The sequence below is a fragment of the Parasteatoda tepidariorum genome, chromosome 2 (genome assembly GCF_982258835.1).
Source record: "Parasteatoda tepidariorum strain Cologne lab strain chromosome 2, Ptep-v5.0, whole genome shotgun sequence".
NCBI classification, from domain to species: Eukaryota; Metazoa; Arthropoda; class Arachnida; order Araneae; family Theridiidae; genus Parasteatoda; species Parasteatoda tepidariorum.
Genome location: NC_141756.1, coordinates 123,500,775 through 123,519,224, shown reverse-complemented (window position 1 = coordinate 123,519,224; position 18,450 = coordinate 123,500,775).

The window sequence follows — 18,450 nt, the reverse complement described above, 5'->3', positions numbered from 1 at the left end:
GATGATTTCGGTACTTAGAAAAATTCTGCCGATTTCGTTCTTAGAAAATTCTGACGATTTCGGTACTTTGAAAAATTCTGCCTTTTTCGGTACTTTGAAAAGACTCAGAAGTTTTCGGTACTTAGAAAAATTCTGACGATTTCGGTACTTAGAAAATTTCTGCCTTTTTCGGTACTTTGAAAATTTCAGACGTTTTCGGTACTTAGAAAATTTCCGATGTTCTCGGTACTTAGAAAATTTCTGCCTTTTTCGGTACTTTGAAAAGACTCAGAAGTTTTCGGTACTTAGAAAATTTCTGACGTTTTCGGTACTTAGAAAATTTCTGACCTTTTCGGTACTTGAAAAATTTCTGACCTTTTCGGTACTTAGAAAATTTCTGACCTTTACGGTACTTAGAAAAATTCAGACGATTTCGGTACTTAGAAAACAATCAGAAGTTTTCGGTACTTAGATAATTTCTGACGTTTTCGTTACTTAGAAAAATTCTGAAGATTTCGGTACTTAGAAAAATTCTGTTGATTTCGGTACTTAGAAAATTTCTGTCGTTTTCGGAATTTAGAAAAATTCTGTCGATTTCGGTACTTAGAAAAATTCTGTTGATTTCGGTACTTAGAAAAGATCTGTCGACTTTGGTACTTAGAAAAATTCTGTTGATTTTGGTACTTAGAAAATTTCTTCTTTTTCGGGACTTTGAAAAGACTCGGAAGTTTTCGGTTTTTAGAAAATCTCTGACTTTTTCGGTACTTAGAAAAATTCTTACGATTTCGATACTTCTTAAACATTTAGAAGTTTTCGGTAGTTAGAAAAATTCTGACTATTTCGGTGCTTAGAAAATTTCTGACCTTTTCGGTACTTGGAAAATTTCTGACCTTTTCGGTACTTGGAAAATTTCTGACCTTTTCGGTACTTAGAAAATTTCTGACCTTTACGGTACTTAGAAAAATTCTGACGATTTCGGTACTTAGAAAATAATCAGAAGTTTTCGGTACTTAGATAATTTCTGACGTTTTCGTTACTTTGAAAAATTCTGAAGATTTCGGTACTTATACCAAATTCTGTTGATTTCGGTACTTAGAAAATTTCTGCCTTTTTCGGTACTTAGAAAAATTCCGACGATTTCGGTCCTTAGAAAAATTCTGAAAATTTCGGTACTTAGAAAAATTCTGTCGAATTCGGTACTTAGAAAAATTCTGATGATTTCGGTACTTAGAAAATTTCTGCCTTTTTCGGTACTTTGAAAAGACTCAGAAGTTTTCGGTACTTAGAAAATTTCTGACGTTTTCGGTACTTAGAAAAATTCTGATGATTTCGGTACTTAGAAAAATTCTGCTGATTTCGGTACTTAGAAAATTCTGACGATTTCGGTACTTTGAAAAATTCTGCCTTTTTCGGTACTTTGAAAAGACTCAGAAGTTTTCGGTACTTAGAAAATTTCCGATGTTCTCGGTACTTAGAAAATTTCTGCCTTTTTCGGTACTTTGAAAAGACTCAGAAGTTTTCGGTACTTAGAAAAATTCTTACGATTTCGATACTTATTAAACATTCAGAAGTTTTCGGTACTTAGAAAATTTCTGACGTTTTCAGTACTTTGAAAAATCCTGTCGATTTCGGTACTTAGAAAAATTCTGTTGATTTCGGTACTTAGAAAAGATCTGTCGATTTTGGTACTTAGAAAAATTCTGTTGATTTTGGTACTTAGAAAATTTCTTCTTTTTCGGTACTTTGAAAAGACTCGGAAGTTTTCGGTTTTTAGAAAATCTCTGACTTTTTCGGTACTTAGAAAAATTCTTACGATTTCGATACTTATTAAACATTCAGAAGTTTTCGGTACTTAGAAAAATTCTGCCGATTTCGGTACTTAGAAAAATTCTGACTATTTCGGTACTTTGAAAATTTCTGACCTTTTCGGTACTTGAAAAATTTCTGACCTTTTCGGTACTTAGAAAATTTCTGACCTTTACGGTACTTAGAAAAATTCAGACGATTTCGGTACTTAGAAAACAATCAGAAGTTTTCAGTACTTAGATAATTTCTGACGTTTTCGTTACTTAAAAAAATTCTGAAGATTTCGGTACTTAGAAAAATTCTGTTGATTTCGGTACTTAGAAAATTTCTGTCGTTTTCGGTACTTAGAAAAATTCTGTCGATTTCGGTACTTAGAAAAATTCTGTTGATTTCGGTACTTAAAAAATTTCTGCCTTTTTCGGTACTTTGAAAAGACTCAGAAGTTTTCGCTACTTAGTAAATTTCTGACGTTCTGCCTTTATCGGTACTTTGAAAAGACTCAGAAGATTTCGGTACTTAGAAAATGTCTGACGTTTTCGGTACTTAGAAAATTTCCGATGTTCTCGGTACTTAGAAAATTTCTGCCTTTTTCGGTACTTTGAAAAGACTCAGAAGTTTTCGGTACTTAGAAAAATTCTTACGATTTCGATACTTATTAAACATTCAGAAGTTTTCGGTACTTAGAAAATTTCTGACGTTTTCAGTACTTTGAAAAATCCTGTCGATTTCGGTACTTAGAAAAATTCTGTTGATTTCGGTACTTAGAAAAGATCTGTCGATTTTGGTACTTAGAAAAATTCTGTTGATTTTGGTACTTAGAAAATTTCTTCTTTTTCGGTACTTTGAAAAGACTCGGAAGTTTTCGGTTTTTAGAAAATCTCTGACTTTTTCGGTACTTAGAAAAATTCTTACGATTTCGATACTTATTAAACATTCAGAAGTTTTCGGTACTTAGAAAAATTCTGCCGATTTCGGTACTTAGAAAAATTCTGACTATTTCGGTACTTAGAAAATTTCTGACCTTTTCGGTACTTGGAAAATTTCTGACCTTTTCGGTACTTAGAAAATTTCTGACCTTTACGGTACTTAGAAAAATTCTGACGATTTCGGTACTTAGAAAATAATCAGAAGTTTTCGGTACTTAGATAATTTCTGATGTTTTCGTTACTTTGAAAAATTCTGAAGATTTCGGTACTTATACCAAATTCTGTTGATTTCGGTACTTAGAAAATTTCTGTCGGTTTCGGTACTTAGAAAAATTCTGACAATTTCGGTACTTAGAAAAATTCCGACGATTTCAGTACTTAGAAAAATTCTGAAAATTTCGGTACTTAGAAAAATTCTGACGAATTCGGTACTTAGAAAAATTCTGTCGATTTCGGTACTTAGAAAAATTCTGATGATTTCGGTACTTAGAAAATTTCTGCCTTTTTCGGTACTTTGAAAAGACTCAGAAGTTTTCGCTACTTAGTAAATTTCTGACGTTCTGCCTTTTTCGGTACTTTGAAAAGACTCAGAAGTTTTCGGTACTTAGAAAATTTCTGACGTTTTCGGTACTTAGAAAAATTCTGATGATTTCGGTACTTAGAAAAATTCTGCCGATTTCGTTCTTAGAAAATTCTGACGATTTCGGTACTTTGAAAAATTCTGCCTTTTTCGGTACTTTGAAAAGACTCAGAAGTTTTCGGTACTTAGAAAAATTCTGACGATTTCGGTACTTAGAAAATTTCTGCCTTTTTCGGTACTTTGAAAATTTCAGACGTTTTCGGTACTTAGAAAATTTCCGATGTTCTCGGTACTTAGAAAATTTCTGCCTTTTTCGGTACTTTGAAAAGACTCAGAAGTTTTCGGTACTTAGAAAATTTCTGACGTTTTCGGTACTTAGAAAATTTCTGACCTTTTCGTTACTTGAAAAATTTCTGACCTTTTCGGTACTTAGAAAATTTCTGACCTTTACGGTACTTAGAAAAATTCAGACGATTTCGGTACTTAGAAAACAATCAGAAGTTTTCGGTACTTAGATAATTTCTGACGTTTTCGTTACTTAGAAAAATTCTGAAGATTTCGGTACTTAGAAAAATTCTGTTGATTTCGGTACTTAGAAAATTTCTGTCGTTTTCGGAATTTAGAAAAATTCTGTCGATTTCGGTACTTAGAAAAATTCTGTTGATTTCGGTACTTAGAAAAGATCTGTCGACTTTGGTACTTAGAAAAATTCTGTTGATTTTGGTACTTAGAAAATTTCTTCTTTTTCGGGACTTTGAAAAGACTCGGAAGTTTTCGGTTTTTAGAAAATCTCTGACTTTTTCGGTACTTAGAAAAATTCTTACGATTTCGATACTTCTTAAACATTTAGAAGTTTTCGGTACTTAGAAAAATTCTGCCGATTTCGGTACTTAGAAAAATTCTGACTATTTCGGTGCTTAGAAAATTTCTGACCTTATCGGTACTTGGAAAATTTCTGACCTTTTCGGTACTTGGAAAATTTCTGACCTTTTCGGTACTTAGAAAATTTCTGACCTTTACGGTACTTAGAAAAATTCTGACGATTTCGGTACTTAGAAAATAATCAGAAGTTTTCGGTACTTAGATAATTTCTGACGTTTTCGTTACTTTGAAAAATTCTGAAGATTTCGGTACTTATACCAAATTCTGTTGATTTCGGTACTTAGAAAATTTCTGCCTTTTTCGGTACTTAGAAAAATTCCGACAATTTCGGTCCTTAGAAAAATTCTGAAAATTTCGGTACTTAGAAAAATTCTGTCGAATTCGGTACTTAGAAAAATTCTGATGATTTCGGTACTTAGAAAATTTCTGCCTTTTTCGGTACTTTGAAAACACTCAGAAGTTTTCGGTACTTAGAAAATTTCTGACGTTTTCGGTACTTAGAAAAATTCTGATGATTTCGGTACTTAGAAAAATTCTGCTGATTTCGGTACTTAGAAAATTCTGACGATTTCGGTACTTTGAAAATTCTGCCTTTTTCGGTACTTTGAAAAGACTCAGAAGTTTTCGGTACTTAGAAAATTTCCGATGTTCTCGGTACTTAGAAAATATCTGCCTTTTTCGGTACTTTGAAAAGACTCAGAAGTTTTCGGTACTTAGAAAATTTCTGACGTTTTCGGTACTTAGAAAATTCTGACGATTTCGGTACTTTGAAAAATTCTGCCTTTTTCGGTACTTTGAAAAGACTCAGAAGTTTTCGGTACTTAGAAAAATTCTGACGATTTCGGTACTTAGAAAATTTCTGCCTTTTTCGGTACTTTGAAAATTTCAGACGTTTTAGGTACTTAGAAAATTTCCGATGTTCTCGGTACTTAGAAAATTTCTGCCTTTTTCGGTACATTGAAAAGACTCAGAAGTTTTCGGTACTTAGAAAATTTCTGACGTTTTCGGTACTTAGAAAATTTCTGACCTTTTCGGTACTTGAAAAATTTCTGACCTTTTCGGTACTTAGAAAATTTCTGACCTTTACGGTACTTAGAAAAATTCAGACGATTTCGGTACTTAGAAAACAATCAGAAGTTTTCGGTACTTAGATAATTTCTGACGTTTTCGTTACTTAGAAAAATTCTGAAGATTTCGGTACTTAGAAAATTTCTGTCGTTTTCGGTACTTAGAAAAATTCTGTCGATTTCGGTACTTAGAAAAATTCTGTTGATTTCGGTACTTAGAAAAGATCTGTCGATTTTGGTACTTAGAAAAATTCTGTTGATTTTGGTACTTAGAAAATTTCTTCTTTTTCGGGACTTTGAAAAGACTCGGAAGTTTTCGGTTTTTAGAAAATCTCTGACTTTTTCGGTACTTAGAAAAATTCTGCCGATTTCGGTACTTAGAAAAATTCTGACTATTTCGGTGCTTAGAAAATTTCTGACCTTTTCGGTACTTGGAAAATTTCTGACCTTTTCGCTACTTAGAAAATTTCTGACCTTTACGGTACTTAGAAAAATTCTGACGATTTCGGTACTTAGAAAATAATTAGAAGTTTTCGGTACTTAGATAATTTCTGACGTTTTCGTTACTTTGAAAAATTCTGAAAATTTCGGTACTTATACCAAATTCTGTTGATTTCGGTACTTAGAAAATTTCTGTCGGTTTCGGTACTTAGAAAAATTCTGATGATTTCGGTACTTAGAAAATTTCTGCCTTTTTCGGTACTTTGAAAAGACTCTGAAGTTTTCGCTACTTAGTAAATTTCTGACTTTCTGCCTTTTTCGGTACTTTGAAAAGACTCAGAAGTTTTCGGTACTTAGAAAATTTCTGACGTTTTCGGTACTTAGAAAAATTCTGATGATTTCGGTACTTAGAAAAATTCTGCCGATTTCGGTACTTAGAAAATTCTGACGATTTCGGTACTTTGAAAAATTCTGCCTTTTTCGGTACTTTGAAAAGACTCAGAAGTTTTCGGTACTTAGAAAAATTCTGACGATTTCGATACTTAGAAAATTTCTGCCTTTTTCGGTACTTTGAAAATTTCAGACGTTTTCGGTACTTAGAAAATTTCCGATGTTCTCGGTACTTAGAAAATTTCTGCCTTTTTCGGTACTTTGAAAAGACTCAGAAGTTTTCGGTACTTAGAAAATTTCTGACGTTTTCGGTACTTAGAAAATTTCTGACCTTTTCGGTACTTGAAAAATTTCTGACCTTTTCGGTACTTAGAAAATTTCTGACCTTTACGGTACTTAGAAAATTTCTGCCTTTTTCGGTACTTTGAAAAGACTCAGAAGTTTTCGGTACTTAGAAAATTTCTGACGTTTTCGGTACTTAGAAAAATTCTGATGATTTCGGTACTTAGAAAAATTCTGCTGATTTCGGTACTTAGAAAATTCTGACGATTTCGGTACTTTGAAAAATTCTGCCTTTTTCGGTACTTTGAAAAGACTCAGAAGTTTTCGGTACTTAGAAAATTTCCGATGTTCTCGGTACTTAGAAAATTTCTGCCTTTTTCGGTACTTTGAAAAGACTCAAAAGTTTTCGGTACTTAGAAAAATTCTTACGATTTCGATACTTATTAAACATTTAGAAGTTTTCGGTACTTAGAAAATTTCTGACGTTTTCAGTACTTTGAAAAATCCTGTCGATTTCGGTACTTAGAAAAATTCTGTTGATTTCGGTACTTAGAAAAGATCTGTCGATTTTGGTACTTAGAAAAATTCTGTTGATTTTGGTACTTAGAAAATTTCTTCTTTTTCGGTACTTTGAAAAGACTCGGAAGTTTTCGGTTTTTAGAAAATCTCTGACTTTTTCGGTACTTAGAAAAATTCTTACGATTTCGATACTTATTAAACATTCAGAAGTTTTCGGTACTTAGAAAAATTCTGCCGATTTCGGTACTTAGAAAAATTCTGACTATTTCGGTACTTTGAAAATTTCTGACCTTTTCGGTACTTGAAAAATTTCTGACCTTTTCGGTACTTAGAAAATTTCTGACCTTTACGGTACTTAGAAAAATTCAGACGATTTCGGTACTTAGAAAACAATCAGAAGTTTTCAGTACTTAGATAATTTCTGACGTTTTCGTTACTTAAAAAAATTCTGAAGATTTCGGTACTTAGAAAAATTCTGTTGATTTCGGTACTTAGAAAATTTCTGTCGTTTTCGGTACTTAGAAAAATTCTGTCGATTTCGGTACTTAGAAAAATTCTGTTGATTTCGGTACTTAAAAAATTTCTGCCTTTTTCGGTACTTTGAAAAGACTCAGAAGTTTTCGCTACTTAGTAAATTTCTGACGTTCTGCCTTTATCGGTACTTTGAAAAGACTCAGAAGATTTCGGTACTTAGAAAATGTCTGACGTTTTCGGTACTTAGAAAATTTCCGATGTTCTCGGTACTTAGAAAATTTCTGCCTTTTTCGGTACTTTGAAAAGACTCAGAAGTTTTCGGTACTTAGAAAAATTCTTACGATTTCGATACTTATTAAACATTCAGAAGTTTTCGGTACTTAGAAAATTTCTGACGTTTTCAGTACTTTGAAAAATCCTGTCGATTTCGGTACTTAGAAAAATTCTGTTGATTTCGGTACTTAGAAAAGATCTGTCGATTTTGGTACTTAGAAAAATTCTGTTGATTTTGGTACTTAGAAAATTTCTTCTTTTTCGGTACTTTGAAAAGACTCGGAAGTTTTCGGTTTTTAGAAAATCTCTGACTTTTTCGGTACTTAGAAAAATTCTTACGATTTCGATACTTATTAAACATTCAGAAGTTTTTGGTACTTAGAAAAATTCTGCCGATTTCGGTACTTAGAAAAATTCTGACTATTTCGGTACTTAGAAAATTTCTGACCTTTTCGGTACTTGAAAAATTTCTGACCTTTTCGGTACTTAGAAAATTTCTGACCTTTACGGTACTTAGAAAAATTCTGACGATTTCGGTACTTAGAAAATAATCAGAAGTTTTCGGTTCTTAGATAATTTCTGACGTTTTCGTTACTTTGAAAAATTCTGAAGATTTCGGTACTTATACTAAATTCTGTTGATTTCGGTACTTAGAAAATTTCTGTCGGTATCGGTACTTAGAAAAATTCTGATGATTTCGGTACTTAGAAAAATTCTGACAATTTCGGTACTTAGAAAAATTCCGACGATTTCGGTACTTAGAAAAATTCTGAAAATTTCGGTACTTAGAAAAATTCTGACGAATTCGGTAGTTAGAAAAATTCTGTCGATTTCGGTACTTAGAAAAATTCTGATGATTTCGGTACTTAGAAAATTTCTGCCTTTTTCGGTACTTTGAAAAGACTCAGAAGTTTTCGCTACTTAGTAAATTTCTGACGTTCTGCCTTTTTCGGTACTTTGAAAAGACTCAGAAGTTTTCGGTACTTAGAAAATTTCTGACGTTTTCGGTACTTAGAAAAATTCTGATGATTTCGGTACTTAGAAAAATTCTGCCGATTTCGTTCTTAGAAAATTCTGACGATTTCGGTACTTTGAAAAATTCTGCCTTTTTCGGTACTTTGAAAAGACTCAGAAGTTTTCGGTACTTAGAAAAATTCTGACGATTTCGGTACTTAGAAAATTTCTGCCTTTTTCGGTACTTTGAAAATTTCAGACGTTTTCGGTACTTAGAAAATTTCCGATGTTCTCGGTACTTAGAAAATTTCTGCCTTTTTCGGTACTTTGAAAAGACTCAGAAGTTTTCGGTACTTAGAAAATTTCTGACGTTTTCGGTACTTAGAAAATTTCTGACCTTTTCGGTACTTGAAAAATTTCTGACCTTTTCGGTACTTAGAAAATTTCTGACCTTTACGGTACTTAGAAAATTTCTGCCTTTTTCGGTACTTTGAAAAGACTCAGAAGTTTTCGGTACTTAGAAAATTTCTGACGTTTTCGGTACTTAGAAAAATTCTGATGATTTCGGTACTTAGAAAAATTCTGCTGATTTCGGTACTTAGAAAATTCTGACGATTTCGGTACTTTGAAAAATTCTGCCTTTTTCGGTACTTTGAAAAGACTCAGAAGTTTTCGGTACTTAGAAAATTTCCGATGTTCTCGGTACTTAGAAAATTTCTGCCTTTTTCGGTACTTTGAAAAGACTCAAAAGTTTTCGGTACTTAGAAAAATTCTTACGATTTCGATACTTATTAAACATTTAGAAGTTTTCGGTACTTAGAAAATTTCTGACGTTTTCAGTACTTTGAAAAATCCTGTCGATTTCGGTACTTAGAAAAATTCTGTTGATTTCGGTACTTAGAAAAGATCTGTCGATTTTGGTACTTAGAAAAATTCTGTTGATTTTGGTACTTAGAAAATTTCTTCTTTTTCGGTACTTTGAAAAGACTCGGAAGTTTTCGGTTTTTAGAAAATTTCTGACGTTTTCGGTACTTAGAAAAATTCTGATGATTTCGGTACTTAGAAAAATTCTGCCGATTTCGGTACTTAGAAAAATTCTGACTATTTCGGTACTTTGAAAATTTCTGACCTTTTCGGTACTTGAAAAATTTCTGACCTTTTCGGTACTTAGAAAATTTCTGACCTTTACGGTACTTAGAAAAATTCAGACGATTTCGGTACTTAGAAAACAATCAGAAGTTTTCAGTACTTAGATAATTTCTGACGTTTTCGTTACTTAAAAAAATTCTGAAGATTTCGGTACTTAGAAAAATTCTGTTGATTTCGGTACTTAGAAAATTTCTGTCGTTTTCGGTACTTAGAAAAATTCTGTCGATTTCGGTACTTAGAAAAATTCTGTTGATTTCGGTACTTAAAAAATTTCTGCCTTTTTCGGTACTTTGAAAAGACTCAGAAGTTTTCGCTACTTAGTAAATTTCTGACGTTCTGCCTTTATCGGTACTTTGAAAAGACTCAGAAGATTTCGGTACTTAGAAAATGTCTGACGTTTTCGGTACTTAGAAAATTTCCGATGTTCTCGGTACTTAGAAAATTTCTGCCTTTTTCGGTACTTTGAAAAGACTCAGAAGTTTTCGGTACTTAGAAAAATTCTTACGATTTCGATACTTATTAAACATTCAGAAGTTTTCGGTACTTAGAAAATTTCTGACGTTTTCAGTACTTTGAAAAATCCTGTCGATTTCGGTACTTAGAAAAATTCTGTTGATTTCGGTACTTAGAAAAGATCTGTCGATTTTGGTACTTAGAAAAATTCTGTTGATTTTGGTACTTAGAAAATTTCTTCTTTTTCGGTACTTTGAAAAGACTCGGAAGTTTTCGGTTTTTAGAAAATCTCTGACTTTTTCGGTACTTAGAAAAATTCTTACGATTTCGATACTTATTAAACATTCAGAAGTTTTTGGTACTTAGAAAAATTCTGCCGATTTCGGTACTTAGAAAAATTCTGACTATTTCGGTACTTAGAAAATTTCTGACCTTTTCGGTACTTGAAAAATTTCTGACCTTTTCGGTACTTAGAAAATTTCTGACCTTTACGGTACTTAGAAAAATTCTGACGATTTCGGTACTTAGAAAATAATCAGAAGTTTTCGGTTCTTAGATAATTTCTGACGTTTTCGTTACTTTGAAAAATTCTGAAGATTTCGGTACTTATACTAAATTCTGTTGATTTCGGTACTTAGAAAATTTCTGTCGGTATCGGTACTTAGAAAAATTCTGATGATTTCGGTACTTAGAAAAATTCTGACAATTTCGGTACTTAGAAAAATTCCGACGATTTCGGTACTTAGAAAAATTCTGAAAATTTCGGTACTTAGAAAAATTCTGACGAATTCGGTAGTTAGAAAAATTCTGTCGATTTCGGTACTTAGAAAAATTCTGATGATTTCGGTACTTAGAAAATTTCTGCCTTTTTCGGTACTTTGAAAAGACTCAGAAGTTTTCGCTACTTAGTAAATTTCTGACGTTCTGCCTTTTTCGGTACTTTGAAAAGACTCAGAAGTTTTCGGTACTTAGAAAATTTCTGACGTTTTCGGTACTTAGAAAAATTCTGATGATTTCGGTACTTAGAAAAATTCTGCCGATTTCGTTCTTAGAAAATTCTGACGATTTCGGTACTTTGAAAAATTCTGCCTTTTTCGGTACTTTGAAAAGACTCAGAAGTTTTCGGTACTTAGAAAAATTCTGACGATTTCGGTACTTAGAAAATTTCTGCCTTTTTCGGTACTTTGAAAATTTCAGACGTTTTCGGTACTTAGAAAATTTCCGATGTTCTCGGTACTTAGAAAATTTCTGCCTTTTTCGGTACTTTGAAAAGACTCAGAAGTTTTCGGTACTTAGAAAATTTCTGACGTTTTCGGTACTTAGAAAATTTCTGACCTTTTCGGTACTTAGAAAATTTCTGACCTTTACGGTACTTAGAAAAATTCAGACGATTTCGGTACTTAGAAAACAATCAGAAGTTTTCGGTACTTAGATAATTTCTGACGTTTTCGTTACTTAGAAAAATTCTGAAGATTTCGGTACTTAGAAAAATTCTGTTGATTTCGGTACTTAGAAAATTTCTGTCGTTTTCGGAATTTAGAAAAATTCTGTCGATTTCGGTACTTAGAAAAATTCTGTTGATTTCGGTACTTAGAAAAGATCTGTCGACTTTGGTACTTAGAAAAATTCTGTTGATTTTGGTACTTAGAAAATTTCTTCTTTTTCGGGACTTTGAAAAGACTCGGAAGTTTTCGGTTTTTAGAAAATCTCTGACTTTTTCGGTACTTAGAAAAATTCTTACGATTTCGATACTTCTTAAACATTTAGAAGTTTTCGGTACTTAGAAAAATTCTGCCGATTTCGGTACTTAGAAAAATTCTGACTATTTCGGTGCTTAGAAAATTTCTGACCTTATCGGTACTTGGAAAATTTCTGACCTTTTCGGTACTTGGAAAATTTCTGACCTTTTCGGTACTTAGAAAATTTCTGACCTTTACGGTACTTAGAAAAATTCTGACGATTTCGGTACTTAGAAAATAATCAGAAGTTTTCGGTACTTAGATAATTTCTGACGTTTTCGTTACTTTGAAAAATTCTGAAGATTTCGGTACTTATACCAAATTCTGTTGATTTCGGTACTTAGAAAATTTCTGCCTTTTTCGGTACTTAGAAAAATTCCGACAATTTCGGTCCTTAGAAAAATTCTGAAAATTTCGGTACTTAGAAAAATTCTGTCGAATTCGGTACTTAGAAAAATTCTGATGATTTCGGTACTTAGAAAATTTCTGCCTTTTTCGGTACTTTGAAAACACTCAGAAGTTTTCGGTACTTAGAAAATTTCTGACGTTTTCGGTACTTAGAAAAATTCTGATGATTTCGGTACTTAGAAAAATTCTGCTGATTTCGGTACTTAGAAAATTCTGACGATTTCGGTACTTTGAAAAATTCTGCCTTTTTCGGTACTTTGAAAAGACTCAGAAGTTTTCGGTACTTAGAAAATTTCCGATGTTCTCGGTACTTAGAAAATATCTGCCTTTTTCGGTACTTTGAAAAGACTCAGAAGTTTTCGGTACTTAGAAAATTTCTGACGTTTTCGGTACTTAGAAAATTCTGACGATTTCGGTACTTTGAAAAATTCTGCCTTTTTCGGTACTTTGAAAAGACTCAGAAGTTTTCGGTACTTAGAAAAATTCTGACGATTTCGGTACTTAGAAAATTTCTGCCTTTTTCGGTACTTTGAAAATTTCAGACGTTTTCGGTACTTAGAAAATTTCCGATGTTCTCGGTACTTAGAAAATTTCTGCCTTTTTCGGTACTTTGAAAAGACTCAGAAGTTTTCGGTACTTAGAAAATTTCTGACGTTTTCGGTACTTAGAAAATTTCTGACCTTTTCGGTACTTGAAAAATTTCTGACCTTTTCGGTACTTAGAAAATTTCTGACCTTTACGGTACTTAGAAAAATTCAGACGATTTCGGTACTTAGAAAACAATCAGAAGTTTTCGGTACTTAGATAATTTCTGACGTTTTCGTTACTTAGAAAAATTCTGAAGATTTCGGTACTTAGAAAAATTCTGTTGATTTCGGTACTTAGAAAATTTCTGTCGTTTTCGGTACTTAGAAAAATTCTGTCGATTTCGGTACTTAGAAAAATTCTGTTGATTTCGGTACTTAGAAAAGATCTGTCGATTTTGGTACTTAGAAAAATTCTGTTGATTTTGGTACTTAGAAAATTTCTTCTTTTTCGGGACTTTGAAAAGACTCGGAAGTTTTCGGTTTTTAGAAAATCTCTGACTTTTTCGGTACTTAGAAAAATTCTGCCGATTTCGGTACTTAGAAAAATTCTGACTATTTCGGTGCTTAGAAAATTTCTGACCTTTTCGGTACTTGGAAAATTTCTGACCTTTTCGCTACTTAGAAAATTTCTGACCTTTACGGTACTTAGAAAAATTCTGACGATTTCGGTACTTAGAAAATAATTAGAAGTTTTCGGTACTTAGATAATTTCTGACGTTTTCGTTACTTTGAAAAATTCTGAAAATTTCGGTACTTATACCAAATTCTGTTGATTTCGGTACTTAGAAAATTTCTGTCGGTTTCGGTACTTAGAAAAATTCTGATGATTTCGGTACTTAGAAAATTTCTGCCTTTTTCGGTACTTTGAAAAGACTCTGAAGTTTTCGCTACTTAGTAAATTTCTGACTTTCTGCCTTTTTCGGTACTTTGAAAAGACTCAGAAGTTTTCGGTACTTAGAAAATTTCTGACGTTTTCGGTACTTAGAAAAATTCTGATGATTTCGGTACTTAGAAAAATTCTGCCGATTTCGGTACTTAGAAAATTCTGACGATTTCGGTACTTTGAAAAATTCTGCCTTTTTCGGTACTTTGAAAAGACTCAGAAGTTTTCGGTACTTAGAAAAATTCTGACGATTTCGGTACTTAGAAAATTTCTGCCTTTTTCGGTACTTTGAAAATTTCAGACGTTTTCGGTACTTAGAAAATTTCCGATGTTCTCGGTACTTAGAAAATTTCTGCCTTTTTCGGTACTTTGAAAAGACTCAGAAGTTTTCGGTACTTAGAAAATTTCTGACGTTTTCGGTACTTAGAAAATTTCTGACCTTTTCGGTACTTGAAAAATTTCTGACCTTTTCGGTACTTAGAAAATTTCTGACCTTTACGGTACTTAGAAAAATTCAGACGATTTCGGTACTTAGAAAACAATCAGAAGTTTTCGGTACTTAGATAATTTCTGACGTTTTCGTTACTTAAAAAAATTCTGAAGATTTCGGTACTTAGAAAAATTCTGTTGATTTCGGTACTTAGAAAATTTCTGTCGTTTTCGGTACTTAGAAAAATTCTGTCGATTTCGGTACTTAGAAAAATTCTGTTGATTTCGGTACTTAAAAAATTTCTGCCTTTTTCGGTACTTTGAAAAGACTCAGAAGTTTTCGCTACTTAGTAAATTTCTGACGTTCTGCCTTTATCGGTACTTTGAAAAGACTCAGAAGATTTCGGTACTTAGAAAATGTCTGACGTTTTCGGTACTTAGAAAATAATCAGAAGTTTTCGGTACTTAGATAATTTCTGACGTTTTCGTTACTTTGAAAAATTCTGAAGATTTCGGTACTTATACCAAATTCTGTTGATTTCGGTACTTAGAAAATTTCTGCCTTTTTCGGTACTTAGAAAAATTCCGACAATTTCGGTCCTTAGAAAAATTCTGAAAATTTCGGTACTTAGAAAAATTCTGTCGAATTCGGTACTTAGAAAAATTCTGATGATTTCGGTACTTAGAAAATTTCTGCCTTTTTCGGTACTTTGAAAACACTCAGAAGTTTTCGGTACTTAGAAAATTTCTGACGTTTTCGGTACTTAGAAAAATTCTGATGATTTCGGTACTTAGAAAAATTCTGCTGATTTCGGTACTTAGAAAATTCTGACGATTTCGGTACTTTGAAAAATTCTGCCTTTTTCGGTACTTTGAAAAGACTCAGAAGTTTTCGGTACTTAGAAAATTTCCGATGTTCTCGGTACTTAGAAAATATCTGCCTTTTTCGGTACTTTGAAAAGACTCAGAAGTTTTCGGTACTTAGAAAATTTCTGACGTTTTCGGTACTTAGAAAATTCTGACGATTTCGGTACTTTGAAAAATTCTGCCTTTTTCGGTACTTTGAAAAGACTCAGAAGTTTTCGGTACTTAGAAAAATTCTGACGATTTCGGTACTTAGAAAATTTCTGCCTTTTTCGGTACTTTGAAAATTTCAGACGTTTTCGGTACTTAGAAAATTTCCGATGTTCTCGGTACTTAGAAAATTTCTGCCTTTTTCGGTACTTTGAAAAGACTCAGAAGTTTTCGGTACTTAGAAAATTTCTGACGTTTTCGGTACTTAGAAAATTTCTGACCTTTTCGGTACTTGAAAAATTTCTGACCTTTTCGGTACTTAGAAAATTTCTGACCTTTACGGTACTTAGAAAAATTCAGACGATTTCGGTACTTAGAAAACAATCAGAAGTTTTCGGTACTTAGATAATTTCTGACGTTTTCGTTACTTAGAAAAATTCTGAAGATTTCGGTACTTAGAAAAATTCTGTTGATTTCGGTACTTAGAAAATTTCTGTCGTTTTCGGTACTTAGAAAAATTCTGTCGATTTCGGTACTTAGAAAAATTCTGTTGATTTCGGTACTTAGAAAAGATCTGTCGATTTTGGTACTTAGAAAAATTCTGTTGATTTTGGTACTTAGAAAATTTCTTCTTTTTCGGGACTTTGAAAAGACTCGGAAGTTTTCGGTTTTTAGAAAATCTCTGACTTTTTCGGTACTTAGAAAAATTCTGCCGATTTCGGTACTTAGAAAAATTCTGACTATTTCGGTGCTTAGAAAATTTCTGACCTTTTCGGTACTTGGAAAATTTCTGACCTTTTCGCTACTTAGAAAATTTCTGACCTTTACGGTACTTAGAAAAATTCTGACGATTTCGGTACTTAGAAAATAATTAGAAGTTTTCGGTACTTAGATAATTTCTGACGTTTTCGTTACTTTGAAAAATTCTGAAAATTTCGGTACTTATACCAAATTCTGTTGATTTCGGTACTTAGAAAATTTCTGTCGGTTTCGGTACTTAGAAAAATTCTGATGATTTCGGTACTTAGAAAATTTCTGCCTTTTTCGGTACTTTGAAAAGACTCTGAAGTTTTCGCTACTTAGTAAATTTCTGACTTTCTGCCTTTTTCGGTACTTTGAAAAGACTCAGAAGTTTTCGGTACTTAGAAAATTTCTGACGTTTTCGGTACTTAGAAAAATTCTGATGATTTCGGTACTTAGAAAAATTCTGCCGATTTCGGTACTTAGAAAATTCTGACGATTTCGGTACTTTGAAAAATTCTGCCTTTTTCGGTACTTTGAAAAGACTCAGAAGTTTTCGGTACTTAGAAAAATTCTGACGATTTCGGTACTTAGAAAATTTCTGCCTTTTTCGGTACTTTGAAAATTTCAGACGTTTTCGGTACTTAGAAAATTTCCGATGTTCTCGGTACTTAGAAAATTTCTGCCTTTTTCGGTACTTTGAAAAGACTCAGAAGTTTTCGGTACTTAGAAAATTTCTGACGTTTTCGGTACTTAGAAAATTTCTGACCTTTTCGGTACTTGAAAAATTTCTGACCTTTTCGGTACTTAGAAAATTTCTGACCTTTACGGTACTTAGAAAAATTCAGACGATTTCGGTACTTAGAAAACAATCAGAAGTTTTCGGTACTTAGATAATTTCTGACGTTTTCGTTACTTAAAAAAATTCTGAAGATTTCGGTACTTAGAAAAATTCTGTTGATTTCGGTACTTAGAAAATTTCTGTCGTTTTCGGTACTTAGAAAAATTCTGTCGATTTCGGTACTTAGAAAAATTCTGTTGATTTCGGTACTTAAAAAATTTCTGCCTTTTTCGGTACTTTGAAAAGACTCAGAAGTTTTCGCTACTTAGTAAATTTCTGACGTTCTGCCTTTATCGGTACTTTGAAAAGACTCAGAAGATTTCGGTACTTAGAAAATGTCTGACGTTTTCGGTACTTAGAAAATTTCCGATGTTCTCGGTACTTAGAAAATTTCTGCCTTTTTCGGTACTTTGAAAAGACTCAGAAGTTTTCGGTACTTAGAAAAATTCTTACGATTTCGATACTTATTAAACATTCAGAAGTTTTCGGTACTTAGAAAATTTCTGACGTTTTCAGTACTTTGAAAAATCCTGTCGATTTCGGTACTTAGAAAAATTCTGTTGATTTCGGTACTTAGAAAAGATCTGTCGATTTTGGTACTTAGAAAAATTCTGTTGATTTTGGTACTTAGAAAATTTCTTCTTTTTCGGTACTTTGAAAAGACTCGGAAGTTTTCGGTTTTTAGAAAATCTCTGACTTTTTCGGTACTTAGAAAAATTCTTACGATTTCGATACTTATTAAACATTCAGAAGTTTTTGGTACTTAGAAAAATTCTGCCGATTTCGGTACTTAGAAAAATTCTGACTATTTCGGTACTTAGAAAATTTCTGACCTTTTCGGTACTTGAAAAATTTCTGACCTTTTCGGTACTTAGAAAATTTCTGACCTTTACGGTACTTAGAAAAATTCTGACGATTTCGGTACTTAGAAAATAATCAGAAGTTTTCGGTTCTTAGATAATTTCTGACGTTTTCGTTACTTTGAAAAATTCTGAAGATTTCGGTACTTATACTAAATTCTGTTGATTTCGGTACTTAGAAAATTTCTGTCGGTTTCGGTACTTAGAAAAATTCTGATGATTTCGGTACTTAGAAAAATTCTGACAATTTCGGTACTTAGAAAAATTCCGACGATTTCGGTACTTAGAAAAATTCTGAAAATTTCGGTACTTAGAAAAATTCTGACGAATTCGGTAGTTAGAAAAATTCTGTCGATTTCGGTACTTAGAAAAATTCTGATGATTTCGGTACTTAGAAAATTTCTGCCTTTTTCGGTACTTTGAAAAGACTCAGAAGTTTTCGGTACTTAGAAAAATTCTGACGATTTCGGTACTTAGAAAATTTCTGCCTTTTTCGGTACTTTGAAAATTTCAGACGTTTTCGGTACTTAGAAAATTTCCGATGTTCTCGGTACTTAGAAAATTTCTGCCTTTTTCGGTACTTTGAAAAGACTCAGAAGTTTTCGGTACTTAGAAAATTTCTGACGTTTTCGGTACTTAGAAAAATTCTGATGATTTCGGTACTTAGAAAAATTCTGCCGATTTCGTTCTTAGAAAATTCTGACGATTTCGGTACTTTGAAAAATTCTGCCTTTTTCGGTACTTTGAAAAGACTCAGAAGTTTTCGGTACTTA